General features: G+C 33.1%; 1 pseudogene; it reads right to left on the bottom strand.

The window, feature by feature from the left end:
• Window positions 1–996: 996 nt before the first annotated feature.
• Window positions 997–2990, bottom strand: LOC149538612 (uracil phosphoribosyltransferase-like; annotated as a pseudogene).
• Between the last annotated feature and the right edge of the window lie 21816 nt (window positions 2991–24806).

Below are 24806 nucleotides of genomic sequence, written 5' to 3'. Positions count from 1 at the left end.
ACACCTAGGTCAAGTAGGGATTATTAGAATTAGAATTGCCTAGTAAAATAGGACATAGGAATAATTGAATAAACCAAAGTTGGTTAATATGGCAATGTGCCAACTTTGGGGTATTACACCTTGTACTCCTTTTCCATATCTTAACTCAACCTTTCCTCTAGGTGATATTGTTATTTCATTTGATCAAATCCTCTTCATCAATCAAACAAATGATAGTACTCAAATCATATAAGCAATTGTCTTACCAACAAGTAGCAAGTTTGACATCAGTGAGAAAACAATGATTGAAACACATATTTATACTTGTATCAATCTATTTTCAACAACATATATTACTCCTAAACCATCTAACAATCTACAAAGGCATCAAACAAAGGTGATGCCCAAAATTTAGACTACCAATATGAACTCCAAACTTTAGACTACCAATATGAATTTTACACGATCGAAAATTGATTAAGCAATGTACTAAAGTCTTCAAATAAGGTATTTTATCATTTAAGATACATGTTCACAAATGAAATCCATTATTTTGAAAGTCTTATGCCTAAAAAATGAAGGTTATCTTTTTTGACAACCAAAAGTTCAATATTCCCCTTCACTTTACAAGCTTGTTGAGCTATTATAGATGATCTATGCAATGTTGCATATATTCCTTCAATTTTTGAACCAACTTCCTTACTCTGACCATATACAATAACTATTTTAATTTTTCCTTACATTATTATTAATTTGATATTAATATGGATTTTTGGTATAGGCTAAAGATTTATGATACTGAAAAATAGAAGGCCTAGTGAGCTACACTTTAAACACTCTTACCACCCTACATAGCATGCTACCAATAGTTTCCTCTCCAAAAATGTCACCACAACCTTTGAATAGGAGAAGAATGTCCTAATGAGCCCACATTAAAAAAAAAACTAATCACCTTAAATCCTCTTCATTTGAATTTACTCTATATATTTCTACTACTTAGTTTTTCCCTTTCCTTCATCATGTGCCATAGTTGTAGTCTCCTACATCCCAAGGCCTAGAATAATAAATCCATGTTCATTAACTATTGGATTGGTGGTGCTAGCATATACATAAAATCAAAAAAAAAATCTCACTTAGCTTTTGCAAGGTAAGAGGAGAACCCATTGTAGAAACCATTTGCATTTTCTTGTGATCTACTCCTCTATCCTTCAACATATCAATTACAGTAATAATTATTGCTACCATCACAAGAATCAAATCAACCATGAATACAAGATACTCTATAGGTAGTTTATTTGGTAAGTTGTTTAAGTAAAAGTGTGGTTGACGAGTTTTCTCATCTGTACTAAATCTGATGTGATATGTTTTTGTTGTATGAAATATAGGTGTACTATACTCTACCAATACAAGACTAGCCCTCAAAATAGGTACAATCATCATCAACTCTTTTGGATCAACATATTCAACTAAGGCAATACCAAGCGATGATTGGATGTCTCTACTAATAGTAGGAAATTGATCCCTTGATGCCACATAAATAATAAGTCTTCCAAGCTCTTCCATCACATTTATGAAATTGAACATTGGCTTAGCTCATTTCAAAGAACATATGCCCAATGCTTGATTAGGGGAACAAATTGTTGGATTTAATGTTCCTATTGTAGTGTATAAATCATATATGATTATGTGTGTTGCATATGTGGAAAACAAATTGAGTTGTAAACAATGACTAGTTGTAGTTGTGTCTCTAATATTCATTTAGATGTCATGCTGATGTGTGTGTTGTCAATCTATTTAGTAGTCATGTAGGAATATTGGTGGGGTCAATCTATTGTATAAATATGCATCTATTATTCAAGAATAACAATCTAGAATAGCATTTTATTTCTCTATTATATCTTCTTTGTTTCTATTGGTCTATTTTTCTATTATGGTATCAGAGCCATCTTCCTATTAAATTGTGTGTTAGAGAAGAATTTATCAAGGAGGTGAGGCCTAGAGAAGAACCACTAGATCTTCATGGTGATGATGTTTTCATTGAAGATGAAGGTCTTGTCTTATTTTTTTAAAATTTTAATTTTTAAGGAGTCAATATGTTGAAAAATAGGAAAGGATGTAGTAGAGGCTAGATAGGTGCTCAATAGTCTACGGTGTTACAAGATCAAAGAAACTATACCTCATTAGGGTTATGAGACACATATGTGTAGATTGGTGTCCAAGAGTTCAAGGAAATTTGAAAATTTGGAAGCTTTGCATCATACCTTTACAAGGGTTATGAGGTATTTCATGTAGAAATGGTGTCCAATGGTGTTTCAAAGCAAAATGATAGTTGCATGATTATACCAAAAATTAGGAGCAACTTGAGGAAGTCCTACTGGTCTATGAACTATCTTCCAAAGAACAAGTTTCTAGATAATGCTTTTTAGTTGTCACCTTAAGTGGGGGTGTTGGAGTTAATGTTCCAATTGTAGTGAATAAATCATATCTAATTATGTGTGTTGCATATGTGGAAAAGAGTTTGATTTGTAAACAATATCTAGTTATAGTTGTGTCTCTCATATCCAATTAGGTGTCAAGTTCATGTGTGTATTGTCAATCATGAAGCACTTTGTTGTCAATCTATTTAGTGGTCAATTAGGAATATTGGTTTGTTAATCTATTGTATAAATATGCATCTATTATTCAAGAATAACAATCTGGAATAGTATATTATTTCTCTGTTCTATCTTCTTTTGTTCTACTATTCTATTTTTTTATTACAAATACCAACATCCTATTCTCTATAAGATTTGTTCTTGCCATTGTTACCAAACACTTGACACTAAATCTAGCTTGATTTGTCTCTATAATCAGTAGGGTTGAACTTGAAAACTAAGCACAAAAATTTGGTTTTGCAATAGTTTACATTGATGCATAGTACCATTCTAAATATTTTTCATGACATTTCTTTTGGAAGATGAAGAAATCTAAGCTTGAATGGGGGAAACTAAATAAATACACCTCAAGGCCATGTTTCTCTATTGGAACGAAGAAGCTTGTTCTTGAAGTTTCTATTTGGCACACTCCTCAAAGTATAAGGATGAAATGAACTGATAAGAGGTTGGTTTGTTTTATTTACTTCAACATGGAAACACCTTTGTGAATGTTACTATAGAGTGATATACATATATGAATGTATCATGACCTTAGGAACTTAAAATGTTAGCTTCCTCATCTGAAGGTACTCATTTTCTAGTGTGGAGAAAAACAAATCTATAAATAAAGATAAGTATTGTCATATTCATGAATATCACAATATATCATGTCCTTCGTACTACAGAGTCCTCAGAGAGTAATAAGTTAGATTGAAACTCTTGATTTGGACATGTTGTTTTGTTTTGTAAAAAAAATTGATTTCAATCCACTAGCAGCCTATCTGTAGACCATTAACAAGTGCATTATATGTAGAAAGTATGAAATATGAAACCTTTCTCTAGTATCTCAGCTAGAATTTTGTCCACTTCAAAAAAATTCCCAGCTTGACAAAGAACATTGAGTTTGTACATGTATAGGTTTGGAAACCAATCTTGATCTTTCCATTTTCATCAATAGAGATAGAGTCTCGATCAACCATCCTACTTCACATTGACCTATAACAATGAAGTATATATGAAAAATTTTGATTAACATCATAATCTACAAGACTTTACTTTGAAAACCCTCAAAAAAATGGAACCATAAGTTACTACATTTGGAGGACAACCTCTCTTTCACATAAATCACATAAGCTCACAACCCTCATCAACATACCTAACATAACATAATGAGTCAACCCAAATATTGTGAGTAAGAATACACAGAGAATATTTATCAAAATTTGATTTTTGTAAAAAAAAACACACAACTAACTTTTAACCCCTGGTAATTCCATGAATAGTTAGACCCCAAAATAATTTAGATGGAAGTTTTAATCATTGTTAAATCAATAGTATATGTAGACCAAAATAGAAGTGCTAGAAATTAAAAAAATCAATCAAAGTACCCAAAATATCTCATGTGAAGGCTCAAGTCATGTACTAGAAATGATGCCAATATGATCTAAATATACTTCAACTTGCTTTAATTAATGAAAATGAAGGCCATAAATCTTTGTTACTATGAAAGACAATTTGTATCTACTTAAATAACATCTTTTGGCTGTAGGAAGTCACTAACTTTGATGTCCAAATATTATGAGTCCAAGTTTACCCCATTAGAGGCCCAATTTGTTAATAAATCAGCCACTAGATTACCTTCTCAAGAAACATGGGATATGTTACAAACATCAAAGGAATCCAAAAGATTCCAAATTCTTACCATGATATGTTTAATTCTCCAATTAGTAATTTTCCTATTAATATAGGGATTAGTAACAAGCATGGAATCACCATCAATATGAATCTTCTTAATTTTTATTTCTTTTGTTGGCTAAAATGCCTCTACCAAATTATTTTTACCTAAAGCCAATGAAAATAATTTAAATGATGTGGTTTTCCCAAACTGATATCTTAAGAAAATGTTATAACTAGACTTTCTGGGCCACCCTTTGAAAAGCCATGAAAATTCAACTTAGGAAACCCCACAAAGGGGGGAATCCATCTAATATGAGACCTGCCTATATAATATTTAACTAGGGATGATGCCATGAATGAAGAGATAACAATGAGACTCCATTCCTTAAGAAGAGTGATATCCCAATGTGTAAACTTGCAATCACTAATTTTGTCTTTCACATAGGCATTAACCACTTCTAAAATTAATTTTTATAAACTCATAAGTACTAAATCCATTGGTGAACTTACATTTTTGAACATTATTTTATTACATTTCAACCAAATTTCTCACAACACTAATGCATGAGAGCATTTCTAAAAGCAAGAAAAATGTGATTTCGAAAAAGGAGTTGTCCAAGTTTGAAATGTGTTTGGTAGAGGCATCATTAAATTTAGTTTAAGCATAATAAAGTGTTCTAGGCAAAGGGGCATTGAAGAAACAAATAGTCTACATTTTTTGATTCATCATTACATTAAACACATTGAAAGGGTTGTGATAAAGTGAGATTATGAAGTCTATCAGTAGTTTATTCTCTTCTTAAGCAAAAAGCATGCGAAGCAACCTGCCTTGGGGAGAATCAACTTGTTCCAACAAAAAGAGTACGCATATTGATTCATATGACATTGTTGTTCAATTAAACATTGTCCCTTGTATATGTACCTATGAATTGTGGGCCTCTGAACCTCACAGACACTTCAACATGGTCATTACCTGTAAAGTCATCTTGGGATAAACATTGGATTGTTCATCCAAAATTCCCAACAAAGCGACCCATTGCCTCCTATCTAAAGGGATTTTTCCTAATTAATGTCCTTAAATTTGAGGGGTAGGCAACCAGACCCTCTAAGAATGAAGGATTTAAATGCAACTATATGATTATGTAGATTAATCTATATGTTATGCAAGCATTAATCTAAGAACATATAAAATAAACTAGATTATATGTATGCACATTAAATCTAAATGAAAGAGAACAATTAATCTAAATGATATTAAGCTATGACAATAGTAAGAAAATGAGTATGCAATTTAGCAGCAATTCGATAGCATAAGAATTCAACATCTGTAATGAGGAAATGAGGGTCTCTTAAATAGACTTTCTTGGAATCCATAAAAAATTGAGATCAATTTCTATCAACGGTCAGGATTGAAAATGAGGTTCAGTTAAGGTGGAAGATTCCCAAATTAGAGGGAGTTAACTGGCTCAGATCTGAGTGTAAGAGTCAGTCAACTTAGATAGACTTCAATGTGAGAGTAAGTGATCTGGGTCACTTCTAATTTGATCAGCAGTGAACTAGGAATTTCCATTCTTGAACTGAAGAGAAAATTAGGAGAGATGTTTAATTTAATAAAATAAGATATGCTCTCATAATTACCTTTTTCTATTTAATTAAATAATTCTATTTAATTAATTAGAGACACTTTTCTTATTTAATTAAATAACTCAATTTAATTAATTTAGGAATAACTTCCCATTTAATTAAATGACTTTGTTTAATTAATTTAGAAGTAGCTTCTCCATTTAATTAAATTTTTTTTAAAAATTAATTAGAATAGGCATATTTATTAAATTAAATAAATTTAATCCCGTATCACATTAGCCTTAGGATATAATTTAATTTTAATTGAAGTATAAATACTTAATAATTAAATTAAATATTAATCAATAGGTTTCAATGTGACTAATATGAGTGCGTACTATAGAGATTAAATAATGAGTATGATGAATGCAGATTAGGGTTTTCTACATTTGACAATTAAGTCAAGTAGCGAATGTTAGAATAAGGATTTGCCTAGTGAAATAGGACTTTAGCAATTATCAGGATAGACTAGAATTGGTATCATGGCAATGAACCAATTTTGGGGTATTACATTTTGCCCCTCTTTGAATGAATGTGTGAGCAACATGTTCAATTCAAAGAAAATCAGAAAGCATGATGTGAGGATCAAGAAATGAGATTGGTTCCGAAATTGACGATATGAAGACCAATTGATAAGCATTTAAAAGACTATCTCCAGAACGAAGGGTAATCTTTAAGGATCCAGACAGAATGTCTAGATACCTAAAATTGATAAGCATTTAAAAGGTTTCTTCAAATCGAAGTTTGACCTTTAAGGATCCAAATAGAACACCTAGATACTTGAGATTGAAAGCATTTAGAAGATTATCTCCCAAACAGAGCTTAACCTTCAAGGATCCAAATAGAACACCTAGATACTTGAGATTGAAAGCATTTAGAAGATTATCTCCAGAATGGAGTTTAACCTTCAAGGATCCAGATAGAACACCTAGATACCTGAGAGTGATAAGCATTTAAAAGAATATCTCCAGAATAGAGCTTAACCTTTAAGGATCTAGATAGAACACCTAGATACCTAAAATTGATAAAAGATAGAAAGATTGAATTATGAGACATAGAATCATCCTCTAAACAAGGCTTGATCCTCAGGAGTCAGGGTTTAGACTGTCCCAATACCTATCCATCAAAATCTAAGAAGAGTTGTTATAATATTGATTAGTTGATGAAAAGATAAGATAGATAGCAAAGATGCTAGATAGAAGGGAGCAAGATGCCCCGAGTGATGAGATGCCCCAAGTGACAAGGACATAAGATAGGAACAAGATGTCCCAAGTGATGAAGATTTAGATCAATTTAAAATGTAGGTTCAATGATGTAACCATCCTGCCCCCTCAGGAGCAAAATTGAAAAATGACACACCAGAAGTATGATGTAAGGACAATGATGAAAGATACAAAAGAAATCTGAGATGTAGTAGAGTGTATAAAGGATCAGAATGATCAAAATAAAATATGAAGAGATCAGAATGATATGAAGAAATATGAAGAGATCAGAATGATCTGAAGAATATTGGAAGTAAATCCAAAGTGATTTCAAGGTCCAAAAGACCAAGTTTGACCAATAGTTGACCAGAGTAGACTTTTTCAAGAATTAATTAAAAAATTTGAAAATTTTTGAGTTGAAAAGATTCCAAGAATTGTAAAGTATCAGAAAAGTTAGGACTACACAAGCGTTCGATCGCGTCAGCCCCAAAATTTAAAATACATTTTTAGGCACTTAAGTGTGTCAGATTTCAAATTTGATCTTGAAAAATGGGTTCAGAGCAGCCAAAGTAGCCAAGAGGGTGATTAATCAATCATTTGTGCAGTTCGTGAAAGAACATGATTCTTTGAAGAGATCAGTAATCCCTCATCAGAGAAGGTGAAAGTAGATTTGCAATTAAATCGCATGCTTATGCAAGTGAAGTATGCAATGCAAGACTATGTTAAATGCAACCTTAGGCTAGATGCAACCTTAAACTAGATGCAACCCTAGGTCTAGTTACCAAACCTTGACAATTTATCATCACTGGATATAGAACAAAGCTCGTATGTTATACAATTCCCACTAACATTGCAATCATGGGAATATGAATAGAACATACGTTATAGGTTTGTTGGGATTAAATGTAAGCATTCGAGGCACAAGAAGCCAAAATGACCAGAACATTTTTCCCTTTTAATATAGCAAGTTAACATAAGCATCAAAGCATAAATGCTAGGATGACCAGAATGTTGCTTGCATGATAGACACACCAAACACACGAGAAATTCATCTCATGCTCAATATTAAGTAAGTATTTCATCCACAATGACCCTTGCATTCGTAACGTGAGACATAAGTGTGCTAGGTATACTCACAGTGACCCGTACGTTCACTTAGTAGGATGAGTATCAGTATTTACTGTAGCATGAAGAGTTCATTCCAACAAACAAGGAGAAGGACCAACATTATTGGTATATTCATATAAAAGGAGTCGAGGTACACACGACCATCCAATATGAGATGGAGGCTCTTATAGTGGACAACCATTTTCATAGAAATATAGCAACTTATTGGAACTAAACCACAGATAGAAAGAAAGAAAAGATCATGCCCCTAGTCATTACTTCTCTAGTTGAAGATGACATCATCGAGTTGCTCGAGGAGATATGATGTAGCAAAACAAAGAAAACAAAGAAAATGCTTAGCATATCAAAAAAAGTATATCATTTTTGAGTTCAATTTTTTTGGGATTGAAGTCAAGTGTCAGTGTCCAGAACATGTTTGAAAGAAATCTCTTCAGTAGGGTGACAATAGTAGGCAGACACAATCAGAACGATTGGCAACTGAGGTCAACAAGGAATCTTCATGATGAAGAACCTAAGAAGGACTGAGCAAAAATAGATAGACATAGCTAGAATGACTAGTGACTATTGTAAGAGAGATCTTCCATAAAGGAATCTAGAGACATGACCCAAGCAACAGTAGGCAGACATAGCTAAAACAACTGGTGACTATTGTGAAAGAGATTCTATGAAGAGAATCTTGAAAATGAGGTATAGTGGCGATAGTAGATAGACGTAGTGAGGACCACTGGTGACTGTCGCAAAGGAGATTCTATGAGGAGAATCTCAAAAATAGTGACAATAGCAACAATAGGTAGATGCAATGAGGACCACTGGTCACTGTCACAAAGGAGATTCTATGAGGAGAATCTTGAAAGTAGTGACACTGAAGGGGAATGCCCTCGAGCTGTGACAAGACTCAATCCATGGATACATGAACAAAAAGTAGGAAAAGTGATGAAGCAACTATACAGAGAGTCAGAAGATGTGCTGCTAGATGGAGCATTGGGAACAAGAGGTGCCTATTTGCCAGGTTTTCACCTTCTTGGAAAAAATTTCTCTTTTTTGCTACCATGATGCCTGTTTCTACGTTTTCACCAATGGCACTTTTCTTTTCTTTTTTCAATTTTTTTAAATATTTCTTCTTCTTCTTTTTTTTTGTATTTTTGAGATTTTTCACTTTTTTGGTGTTACTAAGGTGCCTATTGCTAGGTTTTCACCAGGGTAACAATTTTTTTCAAGACTTTTTGCAAATTTTAGATTTTTTTTAAAGATTACTAGCTCTCAAAAAGGATTACCTTGATTTTGTTCTAGTGTCTAGCAAGGTGTAGGATGAGATGTAGTAGCAAGCTAGTGGATAAGTGGAGATGGATAGGCAAGGAGTATGAAGCAGTAAATGTTACCCTTAAGGAAAGCCTTCACAAGATTACCCAAGCTAGGGAAAAGGATATGACAATATAAGTTGATGGTGTAATGAAGGGTATTGTGTAAGTAATCCAAGAAAATGACCATGTCAAGAGATTGCTAAGAACTGAGTTTTCTTCTTTCTTTCATTGATCAAGACCAAAGGGTTAACTGAATAGGACATAAAAGTTTGTTATGGAGGTTGTGAGTGAATAACTTTGGAAATGAGGACATCTGAAGGATAAGCAAGATTATGATAGGATGTAATGGATGGAAAAATTATGCATGATGCCTATTTACTAGGTTTTCATCATGGTACTTATCCAAGGTTCCACAAGAAGTGGTTTTCACCATAGGACAGATTTATTTTTCTTTACTTTTGCTACCAAGGTGCCTGTTTCCAGGTTTTCACCAAGGCACTTTTTCTTTTTCTTTTTTCTTTCTTTTTTTGGATTATTAGAGTTTTTGGAAAGAATTCAAGACTTTCTCAAGTTAGATAGCATGCCTATAAGAATGATAAGTTATGATAAGCCAAGGCCATAGCAAGGTACACTCAAAGATGTTGATAAGGTAATGGAAGGGAAATGATAGGAAAATAAGAGGTAGATAGAGGATAAGGTTGATGGTTTTGGAAGACTGAAACAAGCAAGGATGGAAAGCAAGCATAAGATTTAGAGGATCTCATGAGGGTGGATGAGATATTAGGCAAGATCAACATTGACACACACCTTGAAGGGTAGTGGAATGATGAAGGAAATATGGATGAAATAGATTGAGGCTTAGATATATGAGGTAGTAAAGCCATTTTGGATAGGTGTGGAGTGGAAGGTTTTGAAACCTTTTTAGGAAGATGGAGTGGAAACGTTTGGAAGCTTGAATGTCAACTTTGATTTGTTTTCAATATTCAAGTCCTTCAAAAGAGACTTGGGAATCCATATAGCTTTTGATTTTTCATTAGATGCTTTGGAATGCATTTCTTCAATAACAGATTTAGGAACCCATACTTTCTTCGGTTGAGCTCTTTGAATAGTGGACCTTTGTAGTCTCTTTTGCATATTTTCCTTCTTGACATTCACATGTCGATTAGAGGAGACAATGAACTTTTGAGGATGGATTCATGCACTGGTGTTTGAGTTGATCATCCAAATTGCTTCCAAAGGACTTGGGACTTGTGGATGAGGCCAATATGACTGGTTTAGATGGAAAGGTGAATGTGAAGAGTTCAAGTATGTGTATCTTTGTTGATCTTGGGATAGGGTAGGAGGAATGTATAATGAGCTAAGAGTGGAAGTAGGAGATGGAGGAACATAAGGTCCCAAAAATAGACGGAAGGTTTGAAGGCTTTAGCTTAGATGGATAAGGACCAAGAATAGATTTAGGAGATACAAATGGATAGTGGATAGGGATATCAGCATCCTTAGAGTGAGCAACATGACCTAGTCCATTAATAGACTCATTAATAACTTTAATAGGAGCAACACCTTTAATAGGAGAACTTAAAGCTTGAGTATAATTTTGAAGTGGATGTGAAGAAGTAGAATAAGATGGGATACTTTGATCTTGACAAGGATTTTCAGATAGCATAGGAAAAGTATTTTTCTCATGATCTTCAGTAATCTTATTAGGGATGGTGGAAGGAATATCATGATCTTGCCTAGTAGAGGGGTTTGATATGGGAGATGGAGGACTACGTGGTTCTTGAGATGGAGGGATGACATCTTGAGGGATATGTGAGGGTTCTTGATCTTGATCTTTAGATTTTTTTTAAATCCTCTTGACATGGATCCACTTCTAAGGACAAGGTAGGATGCGAAGTTTGCATGATGGGCTCTTGAAGAGATAGTGAAGTGCTAGTTGGAGTGGGAATAAAGAGAGTAACAATGAATGAAGGTTTTGGATCTTTAGTTTGAGTATTATGGGAGAGGCTTATAGCCAAGTCAATATTAGCTTGGGTTTCTTTTAGAGGCAACCCTTGAGGGTACACATAGTCAATAGAAAAATAATTAGGTACTTTATTTGGTGGAGGTATGTTGGAAAGCTTAGACGTATAATGCCCCGCCAAGGGATCTAAAGAATTAATCTAAAATTTCACTAAGTTTTCCAAACAATTTTTTTTTTAAAACATGAAAGATAACCATTCACAACTTATACATAGTAATGGAAGCAATAGCAACAATTAAAATAAACATAACATACATAACAAGTTACATTCTTTAAAGATCCCTTAACGTTGAATCACATCTAACATAACTAATTATGTTCTATCTAATACTACATCCACATAATGAAAAGTCCAACGTTCTTAAATTACATTTCTGATTGCACAATCATCCACTGCACATGTTACAGGGTATGAAAGGCTTGAAAGAATAAACATCCATAGAAATAAACTACATCATCATACTAACTCTAATCCATGATGCAATAACATAAATGAAACCATAAACAATACATGATACATCATCATCATAAAGATATAAACATATAAAAGGTAACCATATATCACAAACATGAATAGCTAAGTGCACGTTTCCTCCCAATCGTAAATAGCATCATTAGACCATCATGGATCCTAGCCATCCCTCCATGCGTAACATTCCAAATCATCGAAGAGATCATCGATATTAACATAGTAGGAATGTCACACCTAAATCATACAATATCATATGCAGAAAGTAATCTAACATGTAAAGTAAAGCATAAGATAACATCATCTAACATATGCAAATCATCAATATAAGAAAAATACCAGTAAATACATCCATCATAGGGTATATCATCTATCATAATGGTCCAAGAATGGTCCAAGAACATAATGAAGATAAATACCAACCAAGAATGCTCTAGCCATAGTGTCTCAAACAGATCTCAAATGATAAGAGTGAAAATACACTACCACCTGACCACGTGGAACCTAAGTGGTCCACTCCCACCGTGCTGAGGAGATAATCTCAAGTCCCAAATAGGATATCAAATCACATAACAAAAATACTCTCTAAATCCAGGAATCCTAAAAGTATACTTACTCAAAGGTTCCAACCACAAAATTGACATCTAATCCCAAAGGCACAACAATGACATGTAGGAAACCTACTATGCAAGCGGGCAAGTGTCATCGCATATATCATGTAGAAGTTACCTTGGCAGTTAGCTTACAACTTCATGGGTTCCTACTGATCCTTATGTGGCCACTAATATCCTCTCATACTGACAAGGCATACTATGGAATGCAAGATTGCAACCAAGCGTTCTCTCTACTCCCATCCTAGTCTGTGCAAGCACTCAAGGCATGGGCGAGAATAAAACAATTATCTTTTTAGGTTCATTTAATCCCCATTTAGTGTAAATGTTATCACTTATTAACACAACTTACAATGAGTTACCCTGGCAGCCACTTAGGGCCCCGACCCCATTGCAAGCCACTTCCCGACACTACAAGTAGATAACCTACCCTAGGCTCATGGAATCATAAAATCACCCCAGTCCTATACAAGTGACTAGAAAGAAATACCAAAAGATAATCCACAATAAGAACATCAAATATCCACAATAAAAGCATCAAATTTCCATGAGCATCTAAAAAGCATCCATAGAAAATCATGACCACAACAGTTCTCTATTGGCAATTGAAGGTATCAATGATAATCAAAATTATCCATTGGTTCTCAATAACCAAAATATATCTCAAAATCATACTGATCGAAGACTCCAAAATGGTTGAGTCAAAACATGTCACAACATGACATCATCAAGAAATAAACCAACATTTCAGTCCCATCATGGCGACTAGAAAGTAACCCAAGGATAACTGATCGATGACTCAAAAATGGTTAAGTCAAGTGTCTTAGATACATATAACTTAGCTTCTCTTAAGAAGAATGATGAGCAATAACAATCAGTAAATACATACATCTCATAGAGCATTCCATCACATAACCATGGTTGGGTTTAGAAAGATCGAGACCAAATAAGATCAACATGCCATCAAAATCGCATAACTCCCAAGCCTCTGGTAACAACCTAAGACTTGTCAACACTAGTCAACCCAAAACTCAAAACAAGAAGCATAGAGAAAATACAATGCAAACACATGGTTTGGTTTACTAAAATCACATAGTTGAATTAAGTGTAGAGGTTTCAATTTCTATTTGCAAGTATACTTCAAGTTTATAGGATTAATCATTTTACCTACAAGTCAACCCGTTTGTTCCCTCGATAGTATTATTCATCCATTATTTAAAATTACATTCTAAGAATAACTGAAGTATAAAAAGTAATCTTCATTGGCCCTTAATTAAATCATTCGCTTTATTTTTCTATGATCAATGTTACTAATTGAATAATTCTTCCTTGTCATTAATTCAACATCTCCAAACAAAAGCAAAGGATCATTATTCTTTTAAATTATGAGAGAGCCAGTTATCAATCTTTGAATAAGAAGATAACAACAAAATTAACTAGTCTTACTTTAAACGCCATGCTTTATTAAATCATTAAATTAAGTAATAATGCACATAGGTACACAATCCATGACCCTATATCATTCTAATAGTTCTTAATTAAAACTCAATTAAATATCACTAAAACTTAAGCCTCTTAATTCAATCGTTGTAATAATTAAATCATCACTAATAACCATTAAATATCTAAAGTCTTTATTCAAGTCATTAGAATAAGACTTATCAACTTCGATGTAAATACCTTAGAATTTCGTTAAAAGAATCATATCAACTAAATCTTTGTTACATAACTTAATTATTAATTAAATTAAATTAACTCTAAGTAATTAATTTAATTAATAATTATGTAACCATACCAACAACCAAATGAATATCAGTTGATTAATAACTAACTATAATTTGCAAATTAAAAGTCAACTACAAACCAATCCTCCAATATTAATAGTTCAATAATGACCACATTCGTCACTCTTTTAAACAATGTTCTCATTAATACTTTAATAATAACAAGTTATAATAAATCTCCAATACCAAATATTATTATCTCAAATAAATTTCCCCTATGTACGTTGATTTATAATTCAATTAATTAATACTCCCCCAATTATTAACCAATTCAAATTGATTAATATCTTTTACAGAACTTCAATCATTAAATAATCTCTACTAGATAAACTCTAATCAGATTTATTGATAACTATTTAAACCATTTATACTATTATTTATTAATAGTTAGTTAGACCCAACAAACATTAATAAATAATAAACTCATCAAAACTATTATTAATCGATCTAGAGAACCTTCCATAAATCTCATTAATTAATATTTAACTAGCTCTTAGCACAATTAAGGTATATCAATAACATATTCGAATCATAACAATATTATAACAATGTTATAATATAACAATGACTCCCTATCAATCTTAATCTAATATCTTTAAAATTTAAGTCTCTTAATTTAAATCATTATAATCATCATCATTAAACAACTATCATCAACATAAATTACCATCTCATAATTATTTAATATAAATTAAATAATATTTAATATACATTAAATAATATTTAATATACATTAAATAAAATTAATATTAAAGTCAACCATTTTCTAATCCCTTAATATTCAAATTAATAATTTAAATGAATTCACTGTCTCTTTTTGATTATCAATACTTGACAAATTATTATTAAAATGCTATTTCATGTTTAACATTTAACATTTATAAAACAACAATTTTAAAGTCAAACACTAAATGAATGAATGAATGAATATATATATATATATATATATATATATATATATATATATATATATAATTATTATTATTATTAAATCACATATTTAATATATTTAATATACATACATATATATATATATTATAAATCTTACAATATTATAAATCCGAATTGCATTGAATGCATATTATAAAAGGTATTAACTTTTGCAAATTTGAATATGGGCGCAGGCTTTAATGGCCGCTGCCACATCATAATATGGTGTGCGGACAAGTTGTGGCCGCAGTCGGCCCTGCGACCGTAGTCACAAGTACAACTGTGCCAGAGACCACCGCCGCTCATGAAAATAAAGGGGGTGGGGTGGGTGGTAAACTCCCACCCCCCCCATTTTTATATATATATATTTTATTCATAAAAAGTTTTCAATAATTCGTTTTCCTTTGCAACGCCTCGCTAAAAACACTTTTTCAAAAGCAATTCGGATTTGGATTTATTAAAGGTTTTTCCACTGCATTTTTGAACAAGTATATACATATATGTATATATGTATATATATAGATATATATACACGCAATTTATTATCAGGTCATTATTGCATTTTTAATAAACATATATATATGTAAATTTTTAAATATATATAAAAAGAGAACATATACCAATTTTTACACAAGAAGGGTTTTCTGTTTCGAGGAATTAAGAATTTCTAAAAAGGTAATTGTTTTCTAAATTTACCCATTATTTCTTCTAATAAGTTTAACTATAAATTTAACTTAGAATTTCCATTTCAACCTTCTTTCCATTTTCAAATTCAAATCCTTATCAATCTAAAGTCACAATTTTAATTCGAACCCGAACCTGATTTAGAACAAATTCCTTCTTGAATTGAAACTAGGGTTTTCTAATGTTTTCTTTGCAACCAAATAAAAACATACATAACTAGATTCCAATTTCAAAATTACAGATTCAATCATAGAGAATATTTAGACACATATAACAGACATGATGAAGACAGGAAGAGAAAGAGTGCAAATAGAATATGCAAAAATCAAAAGTGCACCTAGACTCTAATGCTAATATGCCATGCCTCAAAAGTCCATAGAAAATCCCTTCCTTCTCCAACATTTGCAATTCCTCCAAGATCCAAGCCAACCGAAACCCACAAGTAACTAGAAGTGTTTGTAGAAGCATATGAGCTTCTCAAATGCATGTAAGCTTTGAAGCTTGTCCAAACAAACTAGGAGAGGCTCTATTTAAAGGCCTCTAAGGTGCATCTAGAATGTGTCTAGAAAGAACTAGAAGATAAGCATGACAACTAAGAATGAGTCTTCTCCAACCTTCTAGATGAGTCATAAGGTTGTAGACACCATGTGCTCAAATAATATGCTAACTCCTAAGTGTAGACAACTTGTACATTCTTAGAGTGCAAACTCCTATGTTGTCTACATGACAACTCTCAAGAATTTGCAAACTCTTATGTGAGCAAACATAAAAAAATGCACATTAATTATTATAATATTTACTTTACTCTTTTCAATTAAATTTATTTATTATTTTTAAATCTCATGCACTAACTTTAATACTTCCACTTATTTTATCTTAATATATTTATATTTAAATCACATGAAATCTAAAATCTTTTAATAACTTTAATATCTTTTCCACTTTTACATTTATTTTCGAAACTTAATTGCTAAAATATTTATTAACTTAAATAAATATTACCACATTCCAACTTTAAAATTATAACTTTTATCTTCAAATTTAATTATTTTATTTAATTAATTTCCTAATTAATTAAATAAAATAAATATTAAAATATCATACTAATTTTCCATTAAATTAAACCATTAATTAAAATCTTTTAATTAGTCTTAATTAATAGAAAATACTCCAAAGACTCAAAAGGTAAAATACGAAAACCCATCATAGCCAAAATAAAATCAACCAACGGTTAATATCATGAATTTTGTCATCCGATGCATTTAAAGGGTACTCAACTCAGATACTTGTCCTAATTTTCAATTAGGACAAGTGGCTTAAAGGGTTGGGATTTGGACTTGAGAATTTATCTCCCCTCTCTTACCATTGAGATAATGCGATAGGGTATGCTCATCCTGGCAATTTAGAGAAGTCAATACTCGATACCTACAACCTACATAAAAACCATGCATGTACATACAATATATATACTAAGCTAAACAGGAAATGGCAGGAAGTGGTGCATCGTATAGATCCCAACTAGCAGGTGACTATAACTCCCTTCCTTAACCACATCAGACGTGCCATACATAAAGAAAACAAACACACACACCATACACATGCAAGTATGGGGTAAGTATCCACAAGAAAACACATATAATAAACCATCTAACCAATCATCATCAATAACTGAAATCATAATATATACATGAAATGTAGAGTCTAAATAATCTCATCACATATCAACTGAATCCATAGCACAATATCTTATAGTCTCAAAACAATGTTGCTAACCATCAACATAAAACTAGCCCTAAAAGAGTTTGGCAATGATAACAAAAATGCGACCTAGGGGCAAGCACTACAAGACAGTTTAGAAGGTGATGGCATGTTGGCAAAACTAGAAATTGTATTTGAACCATTGCTAGACATGGTTTTATGATTTTGATCCTTCTTGAGAGTAGAATCTATAGTAGATGAGAGCTTATACTTTCAAATTCTACCATTATCAAAGAGATCTTGGATCTTGTTTTTCAGCTCCTTACAATGTGAAGTTTTATGTAAATTATGTCTATGATAGGCACAATAGTTACTCATAAAGGAAACTCCCACCAAAGTGAGCTTAGGTAAAGTAATGAGTTTTTCTTCAAAAATTTCTTCCAAGGTTAATTCATAAGATTTTTCCAAAGGTGTGAAATCATGCTTTAGTTTAGGTTCCCAAGGGTTTTCTTCAAAGATATTTCTAGATTTCTTAGGTGTTTGTGAAGTGTTCTCAGATATCTTGGATTCAAGATCACAAGAATTTGATTTTTGGTTATCATAGGAGGAAGGGAAAATTTCTCTCAAGGAGAATTTGTTTGATGATGTGGTTTCCTCTTCTTTTAGTCTTTGAAGTTGAGCACTCATTGATTGGATTTGTTGGTTCATGTTTGCAATAAACAGCTTTTCTTCCTCACTAGGAATATTGGATTTAGCACAGTTGTTGTTAGCCATTTTGATGTACTATGTTTCAAGTAGTGACAACCAAGTTTTAGAACATAAGTCAAGTTGCCACAGTCATAGACAATGACAAAAAGCAAAAGCTTAGACAAGGACTACACTAGAACCTAGTCTCAATGGGATAGGATAAGAGTGTTGTATAATAAGGCACGAATAGTCTAATTTGAAGGCTAGAATAGCCAAATATTATGACTATCATAATTCAGAGTATTGCAAGCACTAAAGAATGAGAATCAAGACAACTAAAAGATGAGACTAGTCAAAGTACAGATCACAAATCTTTAGCTAAGCAAAATGCCAATGTTTGAGACTATTTTTAGATAGAGAAGTAGTGATCTAATGCAAGAAACAGACTTGGTATAGAGCATAGATAGCTCTAACAGACTAACTTGGTAATTCAGACTCAAGATCTCACGTGAAGATCCTCTGGGAGGCACATGAGAAAGTACATAGGGCCATGCAAAGACTCGGGATAACATAAAAATTTCACACAAGGATGTGCTCCAGGCCACGTGAAGTAGTGCAAGGTTAACAACAAAATAAGGACATCTGAGGCAAGATCTCACATGGAGATGTGCAACTATTTGCACAAGAACTTGGACAGAGCTACATGAAGAAGTGGTAGGACAACAAGTATTCACACAAAATTTTGTAAACTGTGTGCAAAAATGGAAACCAGACTGACATCTGAACTAGATTTTGAAAAGATTTTGAAGATTTCAGACAGTTTTGGACAGATTTTTGATTCATTTGGTAGATTTCAGACAGATAGCAAGGTTAATTTTCAAGTTTTTAAACAACATTTGGTTTTGAACAAGGCAAGTGTTTTTAACAAGACATGGGAAGCAAGCAGTAGTCAAATACAATCCAACTGAGGGCAAAGCAACTCAAAGGGATAGGGGAGTCTTGACTTTCAATTTGTTTGAGCAAGTTTGGACATGTTTAGGACTCAATAACAAACACACTTTATTCCTAGAAACAAAAAATGGTAGAGAAGAAAAAACCTTTGTCCCACATCTTATGTGCATGCATGTACCTCACATAGCTGTGTCACCCCCTAGAGTGCACCTGTGTTTTTGGTATATTCAAAGGACTCAATAGTATACATTGAACAAGCACCCTTGTGGTAGGGGACGAGCATGTATACCACCTTCAAACATCTAGTAGCATGCCTATGGTGATTTCTACAAGAGAGATTCTTCCCCCTCCTTGCACAAAGATTATGCCTCCTTTCGGAGGTGAATCGGGTGGCTTCTAACTACAAGGTTTTTACTTGGCTTTCGTTCGTATTAATTATCGGTGGCTCCACAAGTGGAGTTGAGACCAATAGCCCACACTAGCATTTGAAAGTGCACACTACATGCTTAGCAAGCCAGGGGCCAACACCAACTAGTGCACAAATAGAGCTTCCCCTCAATATGCAATATCAAGAATCAAGGGCAAGAAATTAATCTAGCTTTGGAGTCTTTTGCTCTACAAAGCATCTTGATTATAGTGAGTTAGAATCTCTAGCGAAAGGAGTGTGCTCACTTGGGTTGTTCTCGGAGGTTGGATCACTTCAACAGGCCCTCTAAAGGATTGACACGGACTGGTGGTCTGGATTTAAGGGTTAGAGTTTTTGATTTTCCTCAAGGAGAAAGAGCATAATCCTCTACCTTATTTCCTCACGCAAACACACAAAACATATTAATTACCCACTTAGCTTAATCAATCTAGACTCATCCTTCCTAAAGATTTTGATTCCCTTGAAAGGAAACCATCATCTCATCATAGAAAAGGATTAGTACTAGAGAACCACTAAGTTGCTTGCCTTCTTCAGAATGCTGTCTTTCAGAAGCGTCTAGGTTTCTGATTCACCCTTGGTCATGACCTCCAAGTGGTGAAGAGCATAATCCCCTATTCTTCTGTCTTGCACCCTAGGAAGTTCACAAGCCCCTAATTAGACTATGTCTAGAAAGCAAGAAAGAAAACACATTGTTTAGTGGGTTTTAATGTTGATCTTTGACAAATGTATCTTCGACAAGCATCCTGCAAACACACAATCAGTTCATGTTTGGGAAAGTTTGTGTAAGGAGTCTTCGTCAAACATCCTGCAGACAACTATTAGGCTACAAAAAAATCAAAAAAATTGAAATGAAGATGCTTTAGAGAAAACACATTAGTGAAAACAGAAGCTTAACTATGGGAAAATAAAATTTAACTTTTTTTGTACTTTTTTATACCCATAAAAACCTTAGAAAATGCTAAAACCTATGAAAACATCAAAAATCAAAATTCATTTTATACTTTTTTTTTTTTTTTTACATTATTTTATCTAAAAATTTGGGAAAAAAATTGTCTTATGTATTGTTGTTGTAAAATTTTGCGTGAAATCATGCACCTATGCAAAATCTTTCACTGTCTCACATGAAATCATGCACAGGGTCACACGAAATCTTTTACAGTTCCACACGAAGAAATAAGGTGTTGCGTGAAGACTCGTGCGCTCAGGCACTTTCTTGCGTGACCTAAAAAGAATCCCTACATGAATATTTGGAATCCTCATGCGGCAATGGATTATCTCGCGCAAAGATCTCTAAACCTATATGGAACTGTATAGATAGAGAGTTTGAAATTTGATAATATATGCAGAGAAGCCCTGAGAAATTGATTTTCTCAAGCCCCATGGGCACCAAAAATGTACCTATGAATTATGGGCCTCTGAACCTCATAGACACTTCAACGTGGTCATTACCTGTAAAGTCATCCTAGGATAAACATTGGATTGTTTATCTAGAATGCCCGAAAAAGCAACCTGTTGCCTCCTATCTAAAGAGATTTTTCCTAATTAATGTCCTCATATTCAACGGGTAGGCAACCAGACCCTCTAAGAATGAAGGATTTAAATGCAACTATATGATTATGTAGATTAATCTATATGTTATGCAAGCATTAATCTAAGAACAAATAAAATAAACTAGATTATATGTATGCACATTAAATCTAAATGATATCAAGCTAGATGATATTAATCTATGAAAATGATAAGCATATGAGTATGCAATTTAGCAGCAATTCGATAGCATAAGAATTCAACTTCTGTAATGAGGAAATGAGGGTCTCTTAAATAGACTTTCCTAGAATCCATCAACTGTTGAGATCAATTTCAATCAACGATCAAAATTGAAGATGAGGTTCAGTTAAGGTGGAAGATTCCCAAATTAGAGGGAGTTAATTGGCTTAGATCTGAGTGTAAGAGTCAGTCAACTTAGATAGACTTCAATGTGAGAGTAAGTGATCTGGGTCACTTCTAATTTGATCAGCAGTGAACTAGGAATTTCCATTCTTGAACTAAAGAGAAAATTAGGAGAGATATTTAATTTAATAAAATAAGATATGCTTTCATAATTACCTTTTTCTATTTAATTAAATAATTCTATTTAATTAATTAGAGACACTTTTCTTATTTAATTAAATAACTCCATTTAATTAATTTAGGAATAACTTCCCATTTAATTAAATGACTTTGTTTAATTAATTTAGAAGTAGCTTCTCCATTTAATTAAATAATTTTTTTAATTAATTAGAATAGGCATATTTATTAAATTAAATAAATTTAATCCTGTAGCACATTAGCCTTAGGATATAATTTAATTTTAATTAAAGTATAAATACTTAATAATTAAATTAAATATTAATCAGTAGGTTTCAATGTGACTAATATGAGTGCGTACTATAGAGATTAAATAATGAGTATGATGAATGCAGATTAGGGTTTTTTGCATTTGACAATTAAGTCAAGTAGCGAATGTTAGAATAAGGATTTTCCTAGTGAAATAGGACTTTAGAAATTATCAAGATAGACCAAAATTAGTGTCATGGCAATGAGCCAATTTTGGGGTATTACATTATCCATATATAATCAAATACTCTCCAATAGAAGACGGAGCCCATAATTAGCTCATCATTTTTTGTGTTAAGAAATATTTTTCTTTGAGATAGGATCTTATGCACACATTACTTCAAATTATTATGAATTGGTAATTCAAAAGGGTCTTTCCATATAACTTTACTTGAAAACCTCTCCACTATAAGAACATAATGTACCACATAGATATCCCAATTGTCTTTAATAATGCTGACATCTTTCAAATCATTAAAAAATATGAAGGAAGACACACCCTACCATGAATCCTCCCAAAATTATGTCAATTGACCATTGTTCATTTCCAAAGTAGCATAGTTTGATATTAACTCTCTAGAAGACATCAAGAAGTTCCACATAGCTGAGACATTCAATGTGTTAGAAATTGTTATGATTCTTTTAGGATCCAATGTATCCAAGTACTTCTCTTGCATAATTTTACACTATTTTCTATCATATTACTTAAGCATTTGTCAAACTAATTTAGCTCCAAAGTTATATTTCTCTTGATGATGTCATACAATCTAATCCCACCACAACTTTTTTCGTATAACATTTTTTTTTAAGAAAGCAAAGGAATTTTCTTCTCATCTAACATGTTATCATTCTAAGTGAAATTTGTCATTAATTTTTTATTTTCTTAACGATCCTAGCTAGAGAATTTTTTTAAAATATGGTATAATTGGGTATAGTGGACAAAACTAAATTAACTAACAAGATTTTCCCAAATAAAGACAACCAACAATATATCAGAGCCCAAGTTTCTACATTGGGAGCTCTGGGTATTTTGGAATGAATAGAACTTTGAACTATTAAGTGTATCTTTTCAAACTTGAAACTAGGTGAACTGAAACAGAACTTGAAACTGTTACTTGTATATTTTTCATACTTCAAAACTTAGTTCAAAACTAGAAATTTTACTTAAACCTAAACATAGAATTGAACTTAGTCTATTGCAAACATGTGTCTTTTGATTGTAATAGTACTCTGTACTGTTGTAGCATGGTATCTGGGACTAGGTCTTCTGTTAGAGATCATGGTAGAGGCCGTGGTAGAGGCTATGGTCATGGCAGAGCTATTAGTGTCCATGAGTCTGCCCATGAGGGATCGGCTCATGAAGAGAGCAGAGGAGAGCATGCTAGTAGGCAGCAGGAAGAGAGCCGTAGAGAGGACCAAGCTGAGTCTAAAGAGGTTGGTTTGAGATAGATGATGCAGACTATTCTTGAACATCTACCTCCTATTCTAGAATAGCCCAAAGCACACCAGGCAGAACAAGAGTATAGACCCAGGTCTAGGAGCCCTTAGAAGGATCGTCAGAGGTCCATTGTGTCCACTCAGATGAAGGATCTTTCGAGATCCAAGGTCAAGCCTTTCAATGGGAAAAGTTTTGGTTATGTGGCCAAGCAGTGGCTTATTTCCCTTGACAGGATTTTTTCCATGCAGGACTTCGACAACAATGTTAAGGCAAGATTTGTGATCACTAATTTAGAGAATTTTGGGGCCACTTAGTGGATGATTGAGGAGAAGAAGCTGGGAATCGATATGAGCAGTGTCACAATTCCTACCAGAGGAACGAAAAAAACAAAGGGCTAATAAATTTCATAATCTCAGGCAGTACACTATGTCAGTGACCGAGTATGAGCGTAAGTTTTATGAGCTCATGTCTTTTTCAAGATTCAGTGAAAATTCAGCTCAGTTGACACAACATTTTATTAGGGGTTTGAACAATCATATAATTGGGGTTGTCAAGGTATTTGAGTAAAAAATCCTCAAGGATGTGGTACGTCGAGCTATCCTTGTTGAGCAAAGTGTCAACCTTGGTCAAGGAGGTTTTGTAGGAGTGCCAGCAGCATCAGGATCTAAAGGCAACTACAATTCAGGTGGTAACAAGAAGCCTTCTTTCTCTAAGGGGAAATAGTATCAGTAGCAGTCTCAGCAGACACATCAACAGAATGGATCAAATTCTCAGGCCCAAGGTGATGGCAAAGGTTCTAACTCCAAGAAAAACTACAATGCTCAACGCAATAAAAAAATCAACCCAATCAGCCAGCTCAGAGCAGCCAGTCTTTTGTTAGTAGGAATAGTCGTCAGCAATCAAATGTACCACCTATGGGTAAAGGATCTGGCAGAAATATAGAATATTTTTCATGTGGTCAAATTGGACATTATGTAGCTCAATTTCCACAGTGAGCACCTCAGTTTTTAGGACCTAGGCCTACAGTTTCAGAGCCTGCAGTTGGTGATGCAGGTAGAGCTCATAAAGTATTTGCAACAGTAGATCACCATTAGGCAGATCATCAGGGAACAGTGGTTGAGACCACAGGTGCTATTTGAGGTATATCTCTTTTAGTATTATTTGATTTAGGAGCTAAAAATCCATTTA

This window comes from Cupressus sempervirens, chromosome 9 (assembly GCF_028749045.1).
Source record: "Cupressus sempervirens isolate cs-2001-9-10 chromosome 9, ASM2874904v1, whole genome shotgun sequence".
NCBI classification, from domain to species: domain Eukaryota; kingdom Viridiplantae; phylum Streptophyta; class Pinopsida; order Cupressales; family Cupressaceae; genus Cupressus; species Cupressus sempervirens.
The sequence above is the reverse complement of the archived record's forward strand: the minus strand, read 5'-3'. Positions and strand labels throughout refer to the sequence as shown.